This window comes from Pan troglodytes, chromosome 9 (genome assembly GCF_028858775.2).
Source record: "Pan troglodytes isolate AG18354 chromosome 9, NHGRI_mPanTro3-v2.0_pri, whole genome shotgun sequence".
NCBI lineage: Eukaryota > Metazoa > Chordata > Mammalia > Primates > Hominidae > Pan > Pan troglodytes.
This window is the reverse complement of record NC_072407.2, coordinates 96104409-96128243: the sequence shown is the minus strand read 5'-3', so window position 1 is coordinate 96128243 and position 23835 is coordinate 96104409. Positions and strand designations below refer to the sequence as shown.

At 38.5% G+C, this 23835-nt stretch overlaps 1 pseudogene; it reads left to right on the top strand.

The window, feature by feature from the left end:
* The first annotated feature begins 7110 nt into the window (after positions 1-7110).
* On the top strand, positions 7111-23465 carry LOC100614138 (hypoxanthine-guanine phosphoribosyltransferase-like; annotated as a pseudogene).
* The last annotated feature ends 370 nt before the right edge of the window (positions 23466-23835 follow it).

Sequence of the window (23835 nt, the reverse complement as noted above, 5' to 3'; positions counted from 1 at the left end):
AGTGCTGCAAAGATTTTATTTATGGCCAGTTTTGGGGCCAGTTTATGGCCAGATTTGGGGGCCTGTTCCCAATAGTGGAGCAGTCATCACACACGCATTTATCAATTAAGTTTGCTGTTGTATATGAGCATGGCTTGTGGTGCCCCCAAACAATTACAGTGGTAACATCGAAGATTACTGATCACAGATCACCATAACAGATATAATAGTAATGAAAAGTTTAAAATATTAAGAGAATTACCAAAATGTGACACAGAGATATGAAGTAAGCACATGCTGTTGGAAATATGGCACAAATAGACTGAGAAATACATTTTGAGAGATCCCCAACTCTGACTGCAAACTTCTGTCAGCTCACGCTTGATGCAGGGTTGCCTCAAACCTTCAATTTCCAAAAGGCACAGTATCTGTGAAGTGCAATGACATGAAGTTCACTTGCTATTTCCACCACATCTGCAGTTACTTCCACCATTAAAGTCTTGAACCTCTCAAAGTCATCCATGAGGGTTTGAATCAACTTCTTCCAAATTCCTGTTGATGTTGATAGGACAAGGTGGGCCTGTATGGGCTATGTTTTTTAATTAACTTCTATTTTTATTTCAACAGTTTTGGGGGTACAGGTGTTTTTTGGTTACAAGGATATGTTTTTAGTGGTGATTTCTGAGATTTTACTGCACCCATCACCCAAGCAGTGCACACTGTACTGAATATGTAGTCTTTTATTTCTCACCTTCCTCCCAACCTTCTGGCCCCAATTCCCTAAGTCCATTATATCATTCTTATGTTTTTGCATCCTCATAGGCTAGCTCCCACTTATAAGTGAGAACACACTGTATTTGGTTTTCCATTCCTGAGTTACTTCACTGAGAATAATGGCCTCCAGCGCTACCCAAGTTGCTGCAAAAGACATTACTTCATTCCTTTTTATGGCTGAGTAGTATTCCATGGTGTATATACACCACACTTTCTTTAACCACTCAGTTGATGCACACTTAGGTTGGTTCCATATCTTTGCAATTGTGAATTGCACTGCTCTAAATATGCATACGCCTGTGTCTTTTTCACATAATGATTTCTTTTCCTCTGGGTAGATACCCAGTAGTGAGATTGCTGGATCAAATGGTAGCTCTGCTTTTAGTTCTTTAAGGAATTTCCTTTCTGTTTTCCATAGAGGTTGTACTAATTTACATTCCTATCAGCAGTGTATAAATGTTCTTTTACCACATTCACACCAGCATCTTTTTTTTTTAACTTTTTAATTATGGCCATTCTTGCAGGAGTAAGGTGGTATCTCACTGTGGTTTTAATTTGCATTTCCCTGGTAATTAGTGAGGTAGAGCACTTTTTCATATGTTTGTTGGCTATCTGTATATCTTCTTTTCAGAATTATCTATTCATGTTCTTTGCCCTCTTTTTGATAGGATTATTTGGTTTTACCTTGCTGATTTGTTTGACTTCCTTGTAGATTCTAGACATTAGTCCTTTGACAGATGCATAGATTAAAAATATTTTCTCCCATTCTGTGGGTTGTCTGTTTATTCTCCTGATTATTTACTTTTTTGTGCAGAAGTTTTTTAGTTTCATTAGGTCCCATTTGTTTACTTTTGTTTTCGTTGCTCTTGCTTTTGGGGTCTTATTCATGAATTCTTTGCCTAAGCCAATGTCTAGAAGAGTTTTTCCAATGTTATCTTCTAGAATTTTTATGGTTTCAGGTCTTAGATTTAAGTCTTTGATCCATCTTGAGTTGATTTTTATATAAGGTGAGAGATGAAGATCCAGTTTCATTCTTCTACATGTGGCTTTCCAGTTTTCCCAGCACCATTGAATGGATAGGGTGTCATTTCCCCAATTTATTTATATACAGGCTATTTAAATAAAAAATTATCTTAGCTAGATCTGGGAGAAGTCAATTCAGATGAATAATATTCTACCTAGCCTTAGCTGAAGTGTCATTTTTAAAAATAAGTAAAATGGGAGGGACAAAATTGATTCTCCCATTCTTTAATGTTTTCCTTTTTTGAGAAATACATTGAATTCTCCTTAAAAGACTTCTGATATCCCAAACCGTGACTGCAAGCTTCCATCAGCCCAGCACTCTCCCTGCCCTGCTACAGTAAATCATGGCTCTCAAACCTCACTAGGGTCCCTAGTCCCTTGATAGTAACTTGTTATTCCCCACCTGGAGCCCTGTGGCTTCTCTACTGCTCTGACTGGTGCTAGAATGACCTTACCGATTGCAGAAAGGACCAGGTCTCTCCACTGCTTGAGAGTTTTCAATAGTTTTCTATGGCCTTTAGGGTAAGGACTAATGGTCTTGACTTGACTTTTAGAGCTGGTCCTGATTTGTCTTCTGGGAACTGGGGTCACTCTTCAACATTTAGTCATCATCATGGTTGTGCCCTTCCTCTGAGCTCCCACCAGTGCTGTGCATGCCTCTGCCATAGCCTGTCATACAGTACAGTGACCACCTCTTCATCTGCTCTCCCCTACACACTCAACACAGGCTTCTCATGGATGGGGGCTGGGTCTTGTTCACCCCTGCGTCCCCAAGGTCTGACACATCATAGGCACTGGAGAAATGGCGAACTAAGGCATGTGCAAATGAATGAATGAATGAACAAATGAATAAGAGATGCTTGCAAATGTACATTGGCTCTATGTTATGTAGCAGTCTCTGCACTAGATCTTTTATATGAATTATTTAATTTCCTTATTACAACAGCCCTTTCAGGGTGTGCACAAGTTTTACCCCTGTTTTATAAATCAGGAAGCTGAGATTTAGAAAATTCAGATTATTTTCTCAGTACCCTACAACTGGCAAATAGTGGAGGTCTGGAAGACTCCAAAACCAGCATCCCTACAGAGCCCATCCAGACGAGGAGAATGGGGAGTGGTGGGGGGCACAGAGACCATGGTCGCCTGCTTCATGCTGCAGAGTGGGACCCATGCTCTGCAAAGAAATATGGGCCAGGGCTGTTGAAGGACGGGGCCACTGGAGGAGGATTCCAAAATGCCCCTCCAGCTTAGCCCATCCACCCAGACAGTCCAGATAAAACCCTAATCATTACAGAACCTTAAAGACACCCAAACATACCATTCTGTTTCATTTCTTCATTTTATGTCCCAACCCTCCACCCCCACCTCACCTTCCCCCAGTCTCCACCCCCACTAAATTCCATCTCATCCTCCCAAATCATCCTGGGCTTTTCTTCTCTGAAGTTTTCCTTGGTTCCTCCACACCTACCACACCCTCCACCCAGCCCCTGGCAATTAGTCATTCTCTTCTCTGTGCTTCCTCTGTACTCTGCCCACACGCCTATCCCTGTTTATGTTATTGTTTGCTTACATGTTAGTCTCCTTTAAAAGATCCTGAACTCCTTGAGAATAGCATCTGACCAGGTCTCCACACCGCCCTCCCACTACATCTGTCTCAAGAATTTATTAAAAGAATCTGCAGCTCAGGGGCTGCTCCAGCCTCCCCTGCCTGTAGCCTGGATCCCCAGTTTTTAGACTCTTGCTCTTACCAAGAGACTCTGCTCCAAGATTTGAGGTCTGAAGGCCAGGCTGCCTCACCCTCACACCCAGGTCTGGTGCTTAAGCCATTTCTTATCTAGATCAGGGGATTATCTTGTTCTTCTTTGTGTAGTGCTTATTATAGAACCAGGTGCTCAGCAGACCCTGAGGAAATAATATTAACAATTGTAGCATTTACAGTATGTCAGCCAGTATGCTGTTTTACACATAGTATCACTTTTACTCTGTGCAACCAGAATACCCTATGAAGTAGATGTTATTGTCCTTGTTTTACAGATGAGGAAACTAAGGTTTGGGAAGGTTAATAACTTGCCTGAAGTCACGGCTAGCAAATGGCTGGGCTAAGATTCAAACCCAGGTCTTTCTGACTCCAAAGCCTACACACCAAAGCTCCACAGTCAGTGGGTATTAGTGGAACTGGGCTAACCAGAAAGCCAATGCCAGCTCAGGAGACCCTTTCAGGGAAGGAAACATTAGCATCATACAAGAGGTTTCCTCCAACATAACCAGGACCTAAGAATTTTAAAGGCATAGCATAGAGACTGCACATGGGCAAACACCCCAACAAATAAAAGTGCTGTGATGAAATAATTTATTTAATTGTTTGAGAATATTTACCAAGCATCTGCCTTGTGCCAAACACTGTTCTAGTCAACTGGGAATGAGGCAGACAGTCCCTGTCCTTGAAGAGTTCATAATCTAGTGAAGAAAATAAATTGTAAACCACAAATACGTTTTCTAGATTAATTAAATATTGTGATGAGTGCAGCAAAATTCAAAGGTGAATGGTGTGGGGAGAACCTCAAGACTGCACTCAGGAGGTGTCTGGGGAGGTGGCCCAGCAGCCTGTTCTGAAGCATGCTTATAGTTTACAGGGTGAAATAGAGCGTATAGAAGTCCCATCCCTACAAACCTCACCCATCATCATCAACAGCAACAACAAAAAACAGGACAACTCAGGGTGGTCCTGAAACACACTTTGGTTGAGTTCCCTGAGGAAAGTTAAGAAGCCACGTCCCTGCCCAGTGGGTACATCCACTCTCAGGCATTCATTTTTTTCCTCCACTTGGAAAGTAACTGATGATGTCTCACCTCCCACAAGCCTGAGGCAAACTCTGGTGTCAGAGACTCAGAAAAGCCAGCCTTCAATCATGGATACAGTGAAAAGAAGAACAGAGGAAATTGGCTTCCCTCCACTCTCTCCTCAAGCTCCTCTGTCTTCCCCTCCCTTCCCAGCCCAGGAGTTTATTCAAGCCCCCAGTGCTCTTTGATCTGTGGATCTTGATCTGTGGATCTTGATCTTGGAGCCACCTCCAGGAGTGGGAGGTGAATATAAACAACCTGAGCACAGTTCTGGTAGCCCAATCTTACAAAAGAAATATCATGCCTGCCAGTAGGAATATTCCACCAACAAGGCCACCGTCCTAAAACTGGAGCTGCCAAAGGGCCCTTGAACAACCCCATAACTCAAGTACTAGAACTCCTAGGACATCTGGATGACCACCTCCCCATGCACAAGCTAGAGGGTTACAAAGCACCCCAAAGGGGGAAAATGGGACTGGAGATCTTCAAAGGCCTAGGAAAGTTGTTGTCTGGTCTCAGAGTAACCTGCCCAGAGGAGCCCAGACAGTCCCAGAGCCCAGAGGGAAACCATCTTTCAGGGCAGCACTATAAACAAAAGACCGTCTGAGGGCTGTGGCTTGGCACAGGGGCCCCACTGCCCAGATCTAAGGACAATACTGGGTACAGGCATCTAGCTCTCCTCTTGGCTCCAGTGTTTGGGGGTTTTGTTGGGGGAGAAATGGGAGACGTGGGCACAATCTGGCCACTGTGGTTGAGACATAGGATTTTCCCATAGCATTTCATGGGTGACACTTCTGGACACTTTAGGATGGCACTCTGTGTTTCTCTTTCAAAAAGAGAAACAAGAGCAAAGGGCAGGAAAGATCTCAGAGACTCACACCTGCCTCTTTCCATAACTAAAGGGTCAGGAATTCATTCACTCCTCCACAGGACAGGGGTCCCCTTCACAATCCCCCTCATACCCTAAATATGCCCTGCTACCCTCCGCGCTCAAACCTCACAACCAGCTGTGTTGTTGCTTGGGTACATGACATATGGTCATAACTTCTCCTAAATCCAGTCACCAAAACTTTTCGAGATGACCAGGAGTGGTGGTGCATGCCTGTCATCCCAGCACTTTGGGACGCTGAGACAGGAAGATCACTTGAGGCCAGGACTTGGAGAACCCTATTTAAAAAAAAAAAAAAAAACTGCTCCCAAGACTTCCTATCAGAAACAAAGAAGGCAATGGCAATGGGCTGACAACTATGTGGGTGATCAGTACAAGTCAAATTCCATTGCGTTAGAACTCTCAGAATTCTTTTGTTGAACCTAGAATTTTTTGTGTGTATCCAATACTCTATTAAAATAAGTGGGTCTTCCCTGATCCTTGAAGCTTGTTTTGTATTGACCTTGGTTGTAATCACAGTCATTTATACTAGTAGAGACATCTCCATTTCCACTTAACATTAGTGACCAGAGAAAAAGTCTTAAAGACAAAGTGACTTCTCTTGTTTGAGGCCTGCAGGTTTCAGCGTGATGTCTGTGTGGAGGCATTTGGCAAATCAGGGCACTCTCTAGAACTGGTTGGTTGAAGGTCAATCCAAACTCTAGATCATCCCTTCTTTGAAGATGAAAGAGCCCCCCTTCTTTCTCCCACTCTTCTATGGTTCTTTTACTAATGGCTCAATAGGGCTGTCTTTAGTATACCTCTGTGACCTAGGCTGACAGAATGCAGATAAGCTGGACAGGGCACCCAGGAAGGAGTTTATAGACTCCCAACCTGTTTTCTGGGAAGGTACCAGGTTGCTCACCAGCACTTTTTTAAAAATCCCACCCTGAGGAGCAGAGCTCTTTGGGAAATCTTGTTATATGGCATCAATGATGCTGATTAACTGTAGCAAATTTCTAGGTGTGGGTAGCTGCAGGAGGTGAATTCCTGGTACAAATGAGGTCTCTGGCTCCAGGTGGGAGCTGCTCAGGTGAGACTTCCCTGGGACATAGATTCCCAGAAGCAATGCTTCTGACGATCAAAGGACACAGCCATGCTACAGAGAAGAGCTTTATAGGTAGGGCTTCAGCTCCCAGGTTTAGGCACGTACACATGTAGTATGGATTTTGGAGCATGGCCAAGGCTCCTTGCTCTGACCTGATCCCTGATGCCTGAATTCTGCTGTCAGAGCTTCCTAATTTTGGCTTAAGACTAACCCTGTAAAAATGCAAGTATCTCATGGCATCAGTCTCATCGGTTGCAGCTGCCTTCAATGGATGAGTTTATTAGGTGCTTTCCCATGAATAGGTGAAGACTGGAAGGAGGAACAGAGGGAGCATGAGACACCTGGTCTTCCAGGAAGAGGTACCAGTAAGACTCTGCTACAAGTCAGAGGGAAAATCCAAGCAATTACCTAGTTCAGAAGTTCCAATTTACACCCCACAAGCCAACTCTAGCCTGTTTTGTTGGTCTAAAGTAGTATCTAATTTTAAAAATCTGAATTTGATTTCCTTAATAAGACTATGATCCCTCCAGTTCATCGCAGACCCTATCAGTCCACAGTCTCACATCAGTCTGCTTCATTTGTTCAGGGCACCTGGCCTGCCGGTATGTGAGTTGTTGACATCTGCATTCTAGTCCAGTTTTCCATTACATGCAGAAGCCCTTTCAACAACATTATGTATTCTTTATTTATTCATACATTCATTAAAAAAATATGTGCTGAACAGGTACTACAAGCAGGCTCATAAATGCACAGAATTTTAGAGCAGGAAGAGAGCTTGGAGATGTTCTAGTCTGACCTGCTCCTGAATGACTACTGAGTAAATAACAAAATGAAGGCAGAAACAAAGATGTTCTTTGAAACCAATGAGAATGAAGACACAACATACTAGAATCTCTGGGACACATTTAAAGCAGTGTGTAGAGGGAAATTTATAGCACTAAATGCCCACAGGAGAAAGCAGGAAAGATCTAAAATTGGCACCCTAACATTAAAAGAACTAGAGAAGCAACAGCAAACAAATTCAAAATCTAGCAGAAGACAAGAAATTACTAAGATCAGAGAGGAACTGAAGGAGATAGAGACACGAGAAGCCCTTCAAAAAATCAATGAATCCAGGAGCTGGTTTTTTGAAAAGATCAAAAAAATAGATAGATGGCTAGCCAGACTAATAAAGAAGAAAAGAAAGAAGAATCAAATAGACATAATAAAAAATGATATGGGGGTATCACCACTGATCCCACAGAAATACAAACTACCATCAGAGAATACAATAAACACCTCTACATAAATAAACTAGAAAATCTAGAAGAAATGGATAAATTCCTGTACACATACACCCTCCCAAGTCTAAACCAGGAAGAAGTTGAATCCCTGAATAAAAAAAAAGTTCTGAAATTGAGGCAGTAATTAATAGCCTACCAACCAAAAAAAGTCCAGGACCAGACAAATTCACAGCCGAATTCTACTGGAGGTACAAAGAGGAGTTGGTACCACTCCTTCTGAAACTATTCCAAACAATAGAAAAAGAGGGACTCCTCCCTAACTAATTTTATGAGGCCAGCATCATGCTGATACCAAAGCCTGTCAGAGACACAACAAAAAAAAAGAAAATTTCAGACCAATATCCCTGATGAACATTGATGCGAAAATCCTTAATAAAATACTGGCAAACTGAATCCAGCAGCACATCAAAAAGCTTACCCATCACGATCAAGTCGGCTTTATACCTGGGATGCAAGGCTGGTTCAACATACGCAAATCAATAAACGTAATCCATCACATAAACAGAATGAACAAAAACCACATGATTATCTCAATAGATGCAGAAAAGGCCTTTAACAAAATTCAACATCCCTTCATGCTAAAAACTCTCAATAAACTAGGTATCAATGGAACGTATCTCAAAATAATAAGGGCTATTTATAACAAACCCACAGCCAATATCATACTGAATGGGCAAAAGCTGGAAGCATTCCCTTTGAAAACTGCCACAAGACAAGGATGCCCTCTGTCACCACTCCTATTCAACATAGTATAGGCAGTTCTGGCCAGGGCAATCAGGCAAGAGAAAGAAATAAAGAGTATTCAAATAGGAAGAGAGGAAGTCAAATTGTATATATATTGTGTGTGTGTATATGTATATATACTATATATACAATCTAAATATACAATCATGTCTTCTTCAAACAGGTAATACAGCTTAAAAGGGATGTGAAGGATCTCTTCAAAGAGAACTACAAACCACTGCTCAAGGAAATAAGAGAGGACAAAAACAAATGGAAAAACATTCCACACTCATGGATAGGAAGAATCAATATTGTAAAATTGCCATACTGCCCAAAGTAATTTATAGATTCAATGCTATCCCCATCAAGCTACCACTGACTTTCTTCACAGTATTGGGAAAAACTACTTTAAACTTCATATGGAACCAAAAAAGAGCCCACATATCCAAGACAATCCTGGGCAAGAAGAACAAAGCTGGAGGCATCACGCTACCTGACTTCAATTTATACTACAAGGCTACAGTAACCAAAACAGCATGGTACTGATACCAAAACAGAGATATAGATCAATGGAACAGAACAGAACAGAGGCCTCAGAAATAACACCACACATGTACAACCATCTGATCTCTGACAAACCTGACACAAACAAGCAATGGGGAAATGATTCCCTATTTAATAAATGGTGTTGGGAAAACTGGCTAGCCATATGCAGAAAACTGACACTGGACCCCTTCCTAACACCTTATACAAAAGTTAACTCAAGATGGATCAAAGACTTAAACATAAGACCTAGGACCATAAAAATCCTAGAAGAAAACCTGGGCAATGCCATTCAGGACACAGGCATGGGCAAAGACTTCATGTCTAAAACACCAAAAGCAATGGCAACTAAAGCCAAAATTGACAAAGGGGATGTAATTAAACTAAAGAGCTTCTGCACAACAAAAGAAACTAGCATCAGAGTGAACAGGCAACCTACAGAATGGGAGAAAATTTTTGCAATCTATCCATCTGCCAAAGGGCTAATATCCACAATCTATAAAGAACTTAAACAAATGTACAAGAAAATAAAAAAACAACCCCATCAACAAGTGGGCAAAGGATATGAACAGATACTTCTCAAAAGAAGACATTTATGCAGCCAACAGACACGTGAAAAAATGCTCACTGGTCATTAGAGAAATGCAAATCAAAACTACAATGAGATACCATCTCACACCAGTTAGAATGGTGATCATTAAAAAGTCAGGAAAGAGATGCTGGAGAGGATGTGGACAAATAGGAATGCTTTTACCCTGTTGGTGGGAGTGTAAATTAGTTCAACCATTGTGGAATACAGTGTGGTGATTTCTCAAGGATCTAGAACCAGAAATACCATTTGACCCAGCAATCCCATTACTGGGTATATACCCAAAGGATTATAAGTCATTCTACTGTAAAGACACATGCACACATATGTTTACTGAAGCACTGTTCAGAATAGCAAAGACTTGGAAGCAACCCAAATGCCCATCAGTGATAGACTGGATAAAGAAAATGTGGCACATATACACCATGGAATACTACACAGCCATAAAAAAGGATGAGTTCATGTCCTTTGCAGGAACATGGATGAAGCTGAAAACCATCATTCTCAGCAAACTATTACAGGAACAGAAAACCAAACACTGTATGTTCTCACTCATAAGTAGGAGTTGAACAGCGAGAACACATGGACACAGGGAGGGAAACATCACACACTGGGGCCTGTTGGGGGGTGGGGGGCTAGGGGAGGGATAATATTAGGAGAAGTATCTAATGTAGGTGATCGGTTGATGGATACAGCAAACCACCATGGCACGTGTATACATATGTAACACAACTGCACGTTCTGCACATGTACCCCAGAACTTAAAGTATAATAGAAAAAAGAAAGGAAAAAATAAAAATAAAATTAAAAATGTTAGTTATGTTAACATTTAATGGGTTTTATGTTAACATTATTCTTCTTTTAAAATGAATTAATAAGTATTTTTTAAACTTCTCAATTTTAACTTCTAATGTGGTAAATATCAATAGCTGTATATAAACTAAAGTTCTTTGGGGTCTCCAGTAATTTTTAAGTGTATAAAGAGGTCCTGAGTTCAAAAGTTTGAGAATTTCTAATTTAATAAACCAAGCAAGGGTAAATTATATTACTTGAATTTTTCCAACAAGCATATAGTCATGTATAAGTTGTGTAATTAAAAAAGAAAAAAGTGAATGGGCACCATTTACTCATTAGAAAAAATTGGAAAGTGGGGCCTTGAGATGCGACTACTTCATATCGCATCAAGGATTGGTCTGACTTGAATTGTTCCACCACCAAAGACTGGCATGAGTAACACTAGCACTGGGGTTATCAAAGAGTGACATTGAGGCTCATGTTACCTAAATTAGTATCTCAGTTCCCAAACCTGCTCCTCCTGTGTCCATCTTAGTGATGGGTACCACCACCAGGAGCCTAGGTTGGAAACCTGGCTTCCTCTTACATGCCCTCCCCTTAATTTCTGCCAGATTCACTGTTGCTAGCTCCTTTGACAGCTCTGGCTCCATTCCTCTTTACTGCAACAGCCGCTGATCAGGACAGCCATTATCTCATGTGTGGAGATGGCCCCCACGTCTTCACTGGTCTCATGGCCCCTCCAGTCCCCTCCATCATGGCTCCGTGCTGCTCCTGAGTAATCTTTCTCTTACACAAATATGATGATGATCCACCTCCTTCAGCCTTCTTTGTGCCATAAATGACCCTTCCTAATCCAGCCCCTGAAGACCTAACCAGCCTCACACCTCTCCAACTTTATCCTCCACCATGAAGCGCTCTTTGTATGTTTCCAAACCCACCATGTACAGTGGGGCTTAGGGGCTTTTCCACATGGGGGTTGAAGATCCCTCAGCCTAGAATGCATTTCCTTCCACTTGTCTATCTGATAAACTCCATACTTTGTCTCAAAACAAAAACTTTCTTCTTCTGAAGGAAACCTCAACTCCTAGAAAGGCCAGGTACAGAGTTAAGCACACAATAAATATTTTTTAAGTAAATAAATGAATCCCTTATTTGAACAAAGAAAAATTATTTGTGGTGTCTGTTACATGTCCTCACATAATGAACTTAACCAATAATCACCGTCCTAAAGGATGAATGGTTTCACTCTAGGACCAGGCCTTATAGTATGCTCTGTAGGGTAGAGATGAGGACTAGGATGAATGTTCATTGAGCTCAGTTCTTGACCTAGAAGTTATTTCTCTCCTACTATATCTCTAATATCAACTGTTTTCTTGTCTTTTTCTTATTTTTCTTAAAAATGGAATTATAGGACAAGATTGAGATAATTTGTGGTTCTAATAAATTGGTATCTGGTTCATCGGTTCTGTCATTTTAAGATTAACAATACAATATTTATAAAGCTTTTATCTGGTATAAATAATGCATGAATATTATTCTCATCACTTTCTCATTAAAAATAGTACCTCTTTATAACATTAATTCTGGCAGCATCTTCTTTGTAGTGTCAATATAAAATAGGATGGGTTGTCCATAGAGTCTTTGCCTGATTAAAATAGACTGTGATCCTTATTTTTTATTAATAGAGGAAACTTTACAGAAAGAAGAAAATATATTGAAATAAACCATGTCAAGCACCTAAATCAGGATGTGTCTCATGGTAGCGAACAATAAATGCTGTCCTTCTTCCTTCTACCATTAAAGCTAAATTCAGCAAGACTAAGCCTAGAGCGTTCAGCATGGCAAGTATGTCCCTACAGATTTGATCCCTGCCCACATCTGAAATCTGCAACTCTCTCTGTGAAACTTTACACTGCAGCAATATAATCTGCCAGTAGTTCTTGGATACATGGTTTTATGCTGTTTCTCATTTATTTGTCTTTACTCATCTGATTCCCCTACTGGGAATGCTCTTGGCTCATCTAACTCCTTCCCGTCCTGCCTGACTCAGAGCGGGTGTCACCTTCTCTGGAAACACCTCCAATCCTTCTCAGCTTGGATCAGCTGTTCCACCTTGGAGCTCCCACAGGACCTTTGGCTTATCTCTATCATGGCCATTTGACCCTGCACAGAACCTGACCTTGCATATCTTAGTTTCCTCATCTGTAAAATGGAATAATAATAGTCTCAACTACACAAGGTTATCAGGATAATTACTCAAGATAAATGCAAAGTGCTTAGGATAGTGCTTGTGTTATATTAATCACACCCTACATTTCTAGCTCTTATATTTATTTTGGTAGCACTTACCACATTGAAAATGCCTGTGCTCTTATCACAGTATATGACTATGTCATTTCTCTGTTTCTAAGAAAGTACCAGACCTCCTGGTTACTAGCAAGAGCTCTGTAAACTGAACAAATGCTTTATATCATTCAGAATTCTATTGTCTATTAATGTACATGCATAGATTTATATCATAGTAGTCATCAGAGAACACTATTCCACATTTTGATTTTACTTTACATCAACAACACTTGTTATTTTTAGCAGCTCTATTTATGTTTATTTATTTTTTCTTTATATTTTTACAATTGGTTGTATTATAAACATATTTGGCATTAATAAATAAATGTTTCCTTTGGGAGGCTGAGGCGGGTGGATCACTTGAGGTCAGGACTTCAAGACATGCCTGGCCAACATGGTGAAACCCCATCTCTACTAAAAATACAAAAAATTAGCCAGGCATGGTGTCATGTGCCTGTAGTCCTAGCTACTCAGGAGGCTGAGGCAGGAGAATTGCTTGAACCTGGGAGATGGAGGTTGCAGTGAGCTGAGATTGCACCACTGCACTCCAGCCTGGGCTACAGAGCAAGACTTCATCTCAAATACATGCATGCATACATACATACATAAAATGTTTCCTTATGGCAGCAAGAATGGTTTGGTCAAAATATATAAACACCTTGAAAGAGATCAATACATTGACCTCCAAAGAGACTAGGCTGATACACGATTTCTCATGAACCTATTTCTTCACAGACTTGTCATCATTGGATGTTATCACTATTTGGTTACTTTAATGGAGATATAATGGTACTTCTGAGTTATTTGCCTTTTTAAATTAGTAGCAAGGGTGGACATTTTATCATGTGATGAGGTACTTTGTTTTTTCCCATCAGCAACAAGACACCTATTCATTTTTTACTACATTCAAAGTGGAAAACAAATAGTAACGTTATATATTTCCATCAAGCCTTTACACTTCTTTAGATATAAAATTTCCCCAATCTTTCCCCTTTCTCTTTACTATGTATCTTACAGCATTTTCTACTCCCATTGATTTCTGTTCATGAATAGTAGTACCCTTGGAGTCATGCAACACAGAAACCCAGACATTCAAGCTGCCATATGACGGTCCTCAGTAGTATTTGATTATGCTAATTTGTGTATTTCAAGCTTATTTTTGACAGATTGTTTTTAAACAGTTCATTCCTTGACTCATCATGAATCTATTCTAGTGTACAGCTCCAAGTTCATTCTTTTCCCTAGTGATATCCAATTTCTTCAAAATGCTGATTGAATAGTCATTCTTTTCCCTATTGTGATGCTGTTTCTGGAATGTTATAAAGTTCTTACACAATTTGGAATTTCCATCATTTCTGTTCTAGTGCACTGATGAATCTTTTAAATTTCAAGCCATATGATTTTTGACCACAGTTACTTTTTATCATGCTTTACAGTCTGTTTACAGTGGAAGGGGCATTACTACTAATCTAAAATGGTTTTAGTTTCAATGTCTATTTCCCCCATTTCATCCTTCGAGGGTGAAGAAGTGAGAACTGAGAGCTGGAGAAGTTAGGGAACCTTAACGTTCCTTCCCATCCTAAGAATTAGGAAGCCTGTGATGGTACGGAGCAGACATCAGAAGCTGGCTGCCTGATCTGGCTTACAGTCTTGTTCTGTTTGTCCTACACAGCTGCTATTATTTTGGTTTGCTTTGACTGTGAATGTCTTTGGGTAAAACATGCCTGCTGCAGCTTTCTACAATCCCCACCAATTTCTGTGATCTTACACTTGGGCTGCTTATCTCAATTTGGTTACCTGCCTGATACCTGGATTTATTTGAGCTTGCAACCCCTGGCATAGTGTGTCTTAATGCTTCCTTAGTTGTAAAATTTGAATAATACCATATCTCATCAGGTTGTTGAAAGGATTACATGAGCTAACCTATAACCATTGCCCACTGGGAGAAATGTTTTACTCCAACAAATTTCCTGTCTTTCTCTACTCGCCCCTGCAGAACAATGATAACTTTGGGTTCTCTGAAGGCAGTGGACGGATCTTGGTGCTATTTTCACTCTCAACCATTGCACAGTGCCTGGTACACAGCAGGGGCTCACTAAATATTGGCTAAAATCTGTTGGAATAACTATTACCAGTAGCATCATCTCTGCTTTCAAAATGATTGTAAAAAAAAAAAAAAAAAGAATGTTAAGAATATGGATATATGCATGTCAAGTGCCCAGGGGCCAAACTGTACATATAAGGACCTCGAGTCCCACTTTAAAAGGGCCCACACTCAAGGTCGCCATACCCCAAATACCTGCCCAGATTCTTATGGCCAGTCCCTTGTCATTGGTCAAGGATCTCTTAGAGTATATTGAATTGCTAGCCATGACAGTGCTCATGATAAACTGGTTTCTGCTTTAACTTGGCCTTAATTAACAAATACACTCATTAAATAATGCCTGCTCACCCTATATTCACCTGTATTTAGTCCACCTGGCTCCAGTAGCTATGTCTCCTGTTCAGATAGAAGAACTCATTGTCAAATGAGGATCTAAGTTGTAAAAATGCTTTGCTTTCTAAATTATAAGTAGAGTCAGGTCACTAGAATTATCAACAGATATTAAGCTCTATCCATCTATATCTATTTTAAATGATGCCCAAGAAGCCAGGATTTACCTCATATCCTGAGGCAATGCTGCTAAAATGTTTTGGGTCAAATAAATAATACAAATATAGAGAAGTCTTTATTTTACTTAATGAAGAAAGCATTTTAAGATTTATAATACACTGAATTGAACTAACCCATTATTAGCAGTCCTATTACATGAAGCATTATAAAAACGGTCAATAGATATTAGACAAAAATAAGAAATAAAGTCCATTATTTTTACCCACAGCCCCAGCATCATGATTAGTGATGATGAACCAGGTTATAACCTAGATTTATATCATATACCTCATCATTACACTGAGGATTTGCAAAAGGTTTTATTCCTCATGGATGGATTGTGAACAGGACCAAACGACTTGCCTGAGATGTGATGAAGGAGATAGGAGCCTCTCACATTGTAGCCTTCTGTTTGTTCAAGGGGGGCTGTACTTTATTTGCTGACCTACTAGATAACATCAAAGTACCTGAATAGAAATAGTCATAGAGTCATTCTTATGATAGAGCCAATAAGGAGCAAGGAGCTACTGTAATGACCAGTCAACAGGGGATATAAAGGTAATTGGTGGCGATAATCCTTCAACTTTAACTAGAAAGAATGTCTTGATTTTTGAAGATGTAATTGACACTGGCAAAACAATGCAAACCTTGCCTTCTGGGTCAAGTACTATAATCTAAAAATGGTCAAGGTTTGCAAGCTCGCTAGTGAGAAAGCACCCTTCAGAGTGTTAGAAATAGGCCAGACTTTGTTGGATTTGAAATTCCAGACTTGTTGCAGGATATGCCCTTTTCTATTGTCAACCAAAATTAAGGCTGTCGAGGCAAAAATAATTTGATTAAGGTTTACTGGAAGCCAAACGTGAGGATCAACCCGGGAAGATACACCGAAAAAGTTGGGCATATTCCAAAGTTTGTTTACAAGTTAGAATGCTCCTATAAGAAAGTTTAGGAGAAGGGAAGGGGACTCCTCACATTAGAATTGTCTTTTTTCACTGGAGGATACAATACAGAGGTTTCAATCATTGGCTACATGTTACAACATAAAGGCAAAAATGTTCTATGTGTAAGTCAATCAATATAACTTCATGATTTGGAACAAATCAGTGTCCTCTTATTATCAGTAGTCCTGTACATATTAATCAGTACATCAACAGTTTGAGGAACTCATGATAAATTTGAGTGACTCACAATAAGACTTTTTTACTTAGGGACACGATGTAAGCAATGAAGCATTAGATCTTCCCCAGGCCGTTAATTTGTGATCTATAGGTTATCATTTCCCCCTTTTGATACAGGAAAACATGGAAGATTAGTCTCTGTTTAGAGTGATAAACATTCTTTATCCCCCAGTGCTGAAAAGGCTCATTTCCAGGAAGTCATGTCTCTCAGTGAAGGAAGAGAACTTGTTATTACAGGTGGACCACATTGTTAGCAGCATTTGGTAGGTCATAATATGAGAAAAATATGTTGTTTTTGTGGATAATGAATCATCTCCAGTCACTGGGTGATATGATTAGGTTTCTGTCCCCACCCAAATCTCATCTTGAATTGTAATCCTTAGGTGTCAAGGGAGAGGCCTGACGGAAGGTGATTAAATCATGGAGGTTGTTTCCCCCATGCTGCTCTTGTGATAGTGAGTGAGCTCCCACAAGATCTGATGGTTTTATAAGGGGCTCTTCCCCCTTTGCTTCGGTCACATGCTCACTCTCACCTGCTGCCATGTAAGATGTGCCTGCTTTCCCTTCTGCCATGATTGTAAGTTTCCTGAGGCCTCCCTAGCCAACCAGAACTGTGAGTCAATTAAACCTCCTTTATTTATAAATTACCCAGTCTTGGGTGGTATATTTATAGCAGTGGGAGAATGGACTAATACACTGGGTGACCATTATTTTGGCCTTAGCCATTGAAGAAAAGTTTTTAAATTCTGTAACAGTTAGTTAGCTTAAGAGAAAGGTAAATGTTATTTTTGTTTACAAATGTATACTTCACTCAATTGTTCTAAGATATAAATAGTATAAGGGAGAAGAATTTTGTTTTACTTTGGAAAACAGAATATAAAAATAATTAGCAATGTTTTCAACAAAAGTAATAAAAATGATTTTAGTTCTCCATTAATTCAGTCCCATGTAATTTTTGCTCTGTTTAATGCTGTGTTGGAATTTTTAAATTTTTTTTGGCAAAGTCTCACTCTGTTGCCCAGGCTGGAGTACGGTGGCAGGATCTCGGCTCTCTGCAACCTCTGTCTCCTGGGTTCAAGTGATTCTCATGCCTTAGACTCCTAAGTAGCTGGGATTACAGGCATGTGCCACCACACCCAGCTAATTTTTGTATTTTTAGTAGAAACAGGGTTTCGCCATGGTGGCCAGGATGGTCTCAAACTCCTGACCTCAAGTGATCTACCCACCTTGGCCTCCCAAAGTGCTAGGATTATAAATGTAAGCCACTGTGCCTGGCCTGTGTTGGTAATCTTTATGTATCAGTTTTTATTAGAGTTATGGAAGTATTTATTTAGTCCATTTATCTTAAAATTATTAGAAATCTGTGTTTAAGAGTATTTATTAGAGCTTTTCCATGGAAAGCAGTTTTAGATTATAATTAATTATAAATTTTTAGAGACGAATTTATAACAACTGTAAATGACAAAAACTTAGAAGAGTCATGATAAAATGTGATAAAAGTTTCCAACTGACAAGAAAATTTAGTTATTTTTATTACATGTAGCATTTTAAGATAATAACCAGAATTATGACTGACAGTGTCACATCAGAATCACCTGACTTTTACAAATTTTATATTATCTTTAGAATATTCACATTAATAACAGATCCATATAAATATAACTTTAGAAAAGAGTTAACATAACAATCAAAATTATGACTAATGACACATTATATTTTTATGAACTTATATAATTTTTGGAATAGTTACATCAATAACATACCCATAAATGTAACTGAAAGAAGATCTGGTATCATTTAGCATTTGACAATGTCTCCCATACAATTTAACCAAATCTAACCATTTAATATTTTTACAAGATGAGCAATTTTTTGAGGCTTTCCAGGGCCCAACTAGAAAATCTCAAAGTTAATTTTAGGCCAAGAAGACTTAATTTAAGATTTGGATCCTGGGGAAAACCATCAAAGATGTTCAAATGTTTAAACCATTTGTTTAAAGCAGAATCACAGGTCATTGTAAAATAATTTGTTATTGATTTGATGAGAGTAACAGTCAAAGGGACCTTAAAAGCAATGTAGAAAGTTACCTGTATGCAAAAACTTTCACTCTTTTAAGACTCAGTTTTCTTAAGGATTCAAAAATCTTTAAAAAATACAACACAGGAATTATCTTGAGAAAACACCAAATCTTTGTTTTTTAGGCCAGTTACCAAAAGGTAAAGAAAAACTTCCTGTACTGTGATTGTTTTTCCTTCTGGGAAGTGCATTTAGATAATCTGGAAGTCAAATATGATGAAAAGGGTACTTGAATTTAATCAGACACAGAAAAATTGTGTCCAGGGTTATGAGTGAATACTGTATTATAGAGGAATGAAAATAACAAACCTGGTACCTTGAGCAGGAAAATGCATGGCTCTTAGTAACAACCTAGGAGATTTCCTTATTACATTGAACTATTTAGACATATCAAGAAAAGCCAAAGGTACAGAATCAAGTTATGCTAAAGGAAAACATTGTTTTTTAGAGCTTTAAAATAAAACATTTAGTGTCTGGCCATGATAGTAAAGTTAGAACCAGAGAAAACATTACAGGAGTTTACAAAAAGTTTGAAGAAGAGAGTTAACATTTCACCCAATAAAAAGATAAACCTTTTTACAGGAAAAAGAAACAGAAGGCAATGATATATGTAGAATTAAAAAGTGAATGGCCAGGCATGGTGGCTCATACCTGTAATCCCAGCAATTTGGGAGGCTGAGGCAGGCAGACCACTTGAACCAGGAGTTTGAGACCAGCCGTGGTGACATGGTAAAACCCCATCTCTACAAAAAATTTAAAAATTAGCCAGGTGTGGTGGGTCAGAACTGTGGTCTCAGCTACTCAGGAGTTGGGAGGATAGCTTGAGCCCAGGAGGTGGAGGTTGCTACTCAGGAAGCTGAGGTGGGAGGATCAGTTAAGCTCAGGAGGTCAAGGCTGTAAGTGAGTCATGATTGCACCACTGCATTCCAGGCTGGGTAACAGAGTGAGACCCTGTCTTAAAAAAAAAAAAAAAAAAAATCAAAACTCTTTGTAATTTTATTAAGAGTAAATCAAAACTTTGAGAAAATCTTGTTCTAACATAGGAGACTAAGATTTTCAGTTTTGTATTAGTGTATTTTTAATATCAAAGTTCATTTGATATTTAGAAAGACTGTTAAGTAATTTCTTTTATATAGTCAACTTGATCATGTACAAAATTTCTTTCGTAAATTCCTTTTTTATGAGCCATATCGTTGTGGCTTACACAGACTATTTACCACATTTTTTGACTTTTTGTTTTGTCCTATACTTTTTAAAATAAACAGTGGTTTTATTTTAGAACAAAAACTTACCATATAATATTTTTCATACAATATTATTCTTTTTTAAACTATTTTTATTAAAAAATATATCTTTATATCCATAACTTTTCTACATCCCTCTCTCTCCTGCTTACTGGTTTAGTTCTATCTTGTTTTATAAATAACCTTTACATAACCCCTGAAGTAGATAAAATTATTTTTAATAAAAAACACATTTCTATGTATTTTGCATACTTTTTAATTTAAAACGTATCCTATTTTTGGTATACTTTATATAAAAAATTATATATATATCAATTAGAATTTAAATTTTTAGTGAAAACCTGGGAAGCAAGAAATCTTGACTTCTCTATCACATACTGGTATTTATAGATGAGAACCATTTTATAATTTTTAGAAACATATTTCCTTATAACATAATTTTTAATTGGAAATGACCCAGACATTTAATGAGTATCTTATTTAACATAACTCTAAGATTTAAAATTACATTAAAATTTATAAACATTTGCTCCATTTATATTTACCTAATTTATTTAATAATTTAACTAGATTACTTATAAGAACTGAGGTATTAGACAAAGTTAGTCATTATTTTATTTTTCTGTTAACCAATTTTATAGCCTGTAAATATCAGGTGTTTACTTAAGTAAGAACTTTAAATATGCAGGCATGTTGTCAATGACTTAGAAAATACAGCTGTTTTTATTAAACCAACAATACTAAATAAGTCTTACCTACCAAAAAATTACACAAAGATTATTTTGGTTTTTTTCTGGGTTTATGATTTTGTAACTTTTATGTTAAACCCTGACACCTTAAAATATCTATCAGAGACAAATATAAAACTGTCTGACTAATAAATCCAGGCAAAAATATAGGTCAACAATTTCAAAGATATTTTTATTTTACCAAAAGTTTTATAATTAGTTTAGTAAAGATTTAAGTCATGTGAACCTGGAAAATATTTGGGCTTACTAGTTTCTGAGCATTTATTTATTTATTCATTCATTCATTTAATTAGTATGATTGTTTTTAGAGGCAGGGTCTTGCTTTGTCACCTAGGCTGGAATGCAGTGGTGTGATCATAGCTCAATGCAGGTTTGAGCTCCTGGGCTCAAGAGATCTACCTACCTTAGCCTCCTAAGTAGCTGACACTACAGTTGCACACTACAAACCCCAGCTAATTTTTAAATATTTTGTAGATACAGGGTCTCACCATCTTGCCTAGGCTAGGGTCAAACTCTTGGGCTGAAGTGATTCTCCCATTTGGCCTCCCAAAGTGCTGGGATTATAACATGAACCTAGTCAACTTGGTACCATATAGACATGACATATAACATAATGCATATTGTATTAGTCCATTCTTGCATTGCTATAAGGAAGTACTTGAGATTGGGTAATTTATAAAGAAAAGAGGTTTAATTGACTCACAGTTTCACAAGCTTTACAGGAAGCTTGGCTGGGAAGGCCTCAGGAAACTTAAAATTATGGCAAACAGGGAAAAGGAGGGAGGCACATTTTACATAGCTGGAGCAGGAGGAAGAAAAAGAAGGAAGAGGTACTACACATTTTTAAACAACCAGATATTAGGAGAACTCACTCACTATCATCAGAACAGCAAGGAGAAAGTCCACCCCCATGATCCAATCATCTCCCACCAGGCCATTTTTCCAACACTGGCGGTTACAATTTGACAAGAGATTTTTGTTCTCTTTGTTCATTTTGTTTTAAATTTAAATGTGCTTTGCCATTTTCAGAGAAGAAAATGTGTGCATTGTGAAATTTCAAAGTTTCTGCCTAAGAGGTGTATAGGAGCCAAGGGAATAAGCAGAAAGGAATGAGTTTAGATAATAGGTAGAAGGAGTGGGAACATTTGGAAGTTTAGAGGCTTTTGGGTGCTATTGGAAATAAGTCTCGCATTTAATTTGTGTTGTTCTAAAACCAACTTTTTTTTCAATTTTGTATGTAAAGATGTTGTTTTAGCCACGTCTAAAAGATCCCCACTCTGGCTATTATTGCTTATAACCATCCCAGGTTAGGTTAGTCCACTTATTTAAGTAGAAGGACCATATATATTTTATGTAAACCGAGCTGGTGCATCCTCAGCCTTAGATGACCCATTTTCTGTTTTGGTTGTTTTGAGTGAGACAAGCTATGTAGTGGAGCAAAAGTGTCCTCATGTGACCATTAAGGAAAAGGTATCTTGCCCCAAGCCTCCTGGAAAACAATTTACAGACTATTTTAACCTGTCTTAGAATTCAACAAAAACCCTTAGGTTGAATTCGTAGCAGTAACTCTCATTCCAGGAGAGTCATTGTACTTCCTAGCCAAACAGGAGACTAGCTTCAATAAACCAGGGCTTTGGCTAAGACAGGACATTCATTAATTTTGGGAAGAACTCATCTGTAGCATCCAGCAAGGGAATCCAAGTTTGGAAATGCAATGAGTTCATTTCTGTTACCTGCACAAAGGTTGGAAATTGGCTGGGTTGTCCAGGGAGGTCATTCCAAAATCCTGCCCATGACACCATTTTGTTGACCAAAATTAAGGCTGTTAAGGCATAAATAATATGATTAAGGTTTATTGGAAGCCAAATGTGTAGATCAACCCAGGAAGTCACACCAACAAAGTTAAGGATGCTTTGAAGTCTATTACAACTTGGCTTTTTTTTTTTTTCTGAAACAGGGTCTTGCTCTGTTACCCAGGCAGGAGTACAGTGGTGTGATATTGGCTCACTGCAACCTCCACCTCCAGGGTTCAAGCAATTCTCATGCCTCAGCCTCCTGAGTAACTGAGATTACAGGTACACACCAGCACATCTGGCTAATGCCCAGCTAACTTTTATATTTAGTGGTGATGAGGTTTCACCATGTTGGCCAGGCTAATCTTGAACTCCTGACCTCAAGCTATCTGCCCACCTCAGCCTTCCAAAACGCTGGGATTACAGGCATGAGCCACAGCACCCAGCCCAACAACTTGAAATGTTTTAATAAGAAAGTTTAGGAGAAGGGGGTCTCCTCATATCAGAGTTGTCCTTTTTCATTGGAAGGTATAATTCAGAGGTTACGTTCATTGGTTACAGATGACAACACATAGGCTAAAATGTTCTATGTGGAATGGAGGACATTCACATAGAATCATGAAGTTTACACTCAGTAAAACTTCATAATTTAGAAACAAGTAAGTGTCCTTTTCCATGTCAGTAGGTTATGTATTAATCAGTACATCAACAGTTTGAGAAAATTATAAGATATTTTACCTGGGGACAGGATGTAAGCCATGAATCATAAGACCTTCCCCAGCAGTAAATTTGGAAGTGTTTTAAGTGTGATCTGTAGGTTATCACTATAATGAATATTTCAGGGATTTGGATCATGTTTGTGTCATTAATGAAATGGAAAAAGCAGAATACAAAGCCTAAAATGAGAGTTCAAATTCAGTTTGAAAACATCTAGAGTCCCATTGATATCACCAGTAAAATTATCAAACATTCTAGTTCTGTGTCTATCTGCTTAGTAAAGCTTTTGTTGTACCTCCTAAGAATTTTATATTTTTTTGTATTTTAGAAATGTCCATTGCTGCATTCCCAGATGCTTTACTTGCACCACGAGTCTATCACTTATCATTTCCTTTGGGTGGATTGTCATTTAACTTGTGAATGAAAAAAATCTTTTAAACTACACTACTATTGAATGAAAATATTAAAGTTGTATCTGTAAGAAACATTTAAGGAGAAGATACATTAGTTTTTAATGGTATCTTATATATATATTTATATATATGAAAGAACA